General features: G+C 38.6%; 1 non-coding gene across 1 annotated transcript; it reads right to left on the bottom strand.

The window, feature by feature from the left end:
- Window positions 1-1,625: 1,625 nt before the first annotated feature.
- LOC112713247 (small nucleolar RNA R71) lies at window positions 1,626-1,733 on the bottom strand. The gene has a single exon (XR_003158222.1). It is a non-coding gene; the product is annotated as a small nucleolar RNA R71 (small nucleolar RNA).
- Window positions 1,734-3,193: the final 1,460 nt, after the last annotated feature.

Here is a 3,193-nt window from a genome sequence, read left to right as displayed (position 1 = left end):
TATCTTCTTTCTCACTTAATTTTCGAAAAAAACACAAAAAAAATTTAGAAAATCATAAAATCCAAAAATTTCTTGTTTGAGTCTAGAGTCTCATTTTAAGTTTGGTGTCTTGCATGCATTGTTATTTGATTTTAGTTGCATTTTGATTATTCCTCACCATTAAAAATCCAAAAATATTTTTAATTTGTGTCTTTTCAAGTCAATAGTACAGAGAATTGAAGATTCAGAACATACTGCAGAGGAATTGCACAGAAAAAGCTGGGCGTTCAAAACGCCCAGTGAAGAAGGCAAACTGGCGTTTAAACGCCAGCCAGGGTGCCTGGCTGGGCGTTTAACGCCCAAAAGGGTAGAGTTTTGGGCGTTAAACGCTAGAATGTGCACCATTCTGAGAGTTTAACGCCAGGATGGCACAAGAGGGAAGATTTTGTTTTTAATGCAATTTTTTTCAGGTTTTCAAAGTTTTTCAAAATCAAATCTTTTTCAAATCATATCTTTTCAATCATATGTTTTCAAAATCAATTTCTTTCCATTTTTAAAGATACTTGCTATCAATTAATAATTTGATTCAACATTTCAAGTATGTTGCCTTTTCTGTTGAGAAAGGTTTAATGTCTGAATCATATATTTTCTTGATTAGTTAAGTCATTCATTTTTAAAATCAAATCTTTTTAAAATGTTTTTCAAATCATATCTTCTCAATCACATCTTTTAAAAATCAATCATATCTTCTTAACCACATCTTTTTCAAAATAGTTTTCAATCAAATCTTTTTGATTTCTAATTTCAAATTCTTTTTCAAAAATCACTTGATTTCTTTCCCACTTTTATTTTCGAAAATCAATTAGTGTTTTTCAAAATGTTTTCAAAATCTTTTACTTAATTTTCGAAAATTACTTCCCTTCTTCTCACATCCTTCTATTTATGGACTAACACTATTCCTTAATGCACAATTCGAGCTCATTATCTCTTGATAAGTTCGAATTTTCTACTTCTGCCTTCCATTTTTCTTTTCCTCTGACACCTCAAGGAATCTCTATACTGTGACATAGAGGATTCCACATTTTCCTGTTCTCTTCCCTTTTCTTATGAGCAGGAGCAAATACAAAAGCATTCTTGTTGAGGCTGACCCTGAACTTGAAAGGACCTTGAAGCGAAAGCTAAGAAAAGCTAAGGCACAACTCTCTGTGGAGGACCTGACCAAATTCTTCAAAGAAGAAGAACACATGGCAGCCGAAAACAACAATGCCAACAAAGCAAGGAAGGTGCTGGGTGACTTTACTGCACCTACTCCCGACTTCTATGGGAGAAGCATCTCTATCCCTGCCATTGGAGCAAACAACTTTGAGCTTAAGCCTCAATTGGTTTCTCTAATGCAACAGAATTGCAAGTTCCATGGACTTCCATTGGAAGATCCTCATCAGTTTTTAGCTGAATTCTTGCAAATCTGTGACACTGTCAAGACTAATGGGGTTGACCCTGAGGTCTACAGACTTATGCTATTCCCTTTTGCTGTAAGAGACAGAGCTAGGACATGGTTGGACTCACAACCTAAAGAAAGCCTGAACTCTTGGGAAAAGCTAGTCAATGCCTTCTTGGCAAAGTTCTTTCTACCTCAAAAATTGAGTAAGCTTAGAGTGGAGGTCCAAACCTTCAGACAGAAGGAAGGAGAATCCCTCTATGAAGCTTGGGAAAGATACAAACAATTAATCAGAAAGTGTCCCACTGATATGCTTTCTGAATGGAGCATCATAGGTATTTTCTATGATGGTCTCTCTGAACTATCCAAGATGTCTTTGGATAGCTCTGCTGGAGGATCTCTTCATTTGAAGAAGACGCCTACAGAAGCTCAAGAGCTGATTGAAATGGTTGCAAATAACCAATTCATGTACACTTCTGAAAGGAATCCTGTGAACAATGGGACTAGTCAGAAAAAAGGAGTTCTTGAGATTGATACTCTGAATGCCATATTGGCTCAGAACAAAATATTGACTCAACAGGTCAATATGATTTCTCAAAGTCTGTCTGGAATGTAAAATGCACCAAGCAGTACTAAGGAAGCTTCATCTGAGGAAGAGGCTTATGATCCTGAGAACCCTTCAATGGAAGAGGTGAATTACATGGGAGAACCCTATGGAAACACCTATAATCCTTCATGGAGAAATCATCCAAATCTTTCATGGAAGGATCAACAGAGACCTCAACAAGGTTTCAACAATAATAATGGTGGAAGAAACAGGTTTAGCAGTGGCAAGCCTTTTCCATCTTCTTCTCAGCAATAGACAGAGAGTTCTAAGCAGAACACCTCTGACTTAGCAACCATGGTCTCTGATCTAATCAAAACCACTCAAAGTTTCATGACTAAAACAAGGTCCTCCATTAGAAATTTGGAGGCACAAGTGGGTCAGCTGAGCAAGAAAATTACTGAACTCCCTCTTACTACTCTCCCAAGCAATACAGAAGAAAATCCAAAAGGAGAGTGCAAAGCCATCAACATGGCCGAATTTGGAGAGGAAGGAGAGGCAGTGAACGCCACTGAGGAAGACCTCAATGGACGTCCACTGGCCTCCAATGAGTTCCCCAATGAGGAACCATGGGAATCTGAGGCTCAAAACGAGACCATAGAGATTCCATTGGACTTACTTCTGCCATTCATGAGCTCTGATGAGTATTCTTCCTCTAAAGAGGATGAGTATGTCATTGAAGAGCAAGTTGCTAAATACCTTGGAGCAATCATGAAGCTGAATGACAAGTTATTTGGTAATGAGACTTGGGAGGATGAACCCCCTTTGCTCACCAAAGAACTGGATGACTTGTCTAGGCAGAAATTACCTCAAAAGAGACAAGATCCTGGGAAGTTTTCAATACCTTGTACCATAGGCACCATGACCTTCAAGAAGGCCTTGTGTGACCTAGGGTCAAGTGTAAACCTCATGCCTCTCTCTGTAATGGAGAAGCTAGGGATCTTTGAGGTGCAAGCTGCAAAAATCTCACTAGAGATGGCAGACAATTCAAGAAAACAAGCCTATGGACTTGTAGAGGATGTTCTGGTAAAAGTTGAAGACCATTACATCCCTGCTGATTTCATAGTCCTAGAGACTGGGAAGTGCATGGATGAATCCATCATCCTTGGCAGACCCTTCCTAGCCACAGCAAAGGCTGTGATTGATGTTGATAGAGGAGAATTGATCATTCA

The sequence above is a fragment of the Arachis hypogaea genome, chromosome 9 (assembly GCF_003086295.3).
Source record: "Arachis hypogaea cultivar Tifrunner chromosome 9, arahy.Tifrunner.gnm2.J5K5, whole genome shotgun sequence".
NCBI lineage: Eukaryota > Viridiplantae > Streptophyta > Magnoliopsida > Fabales > Fabaceae > Arachis > Arachis hypogaea.
The sequence above is the reverse complement of the archived record's forward strand: the minus strand, read 5'-3'. Positions and strand labels throughout refer to the sequence as shown.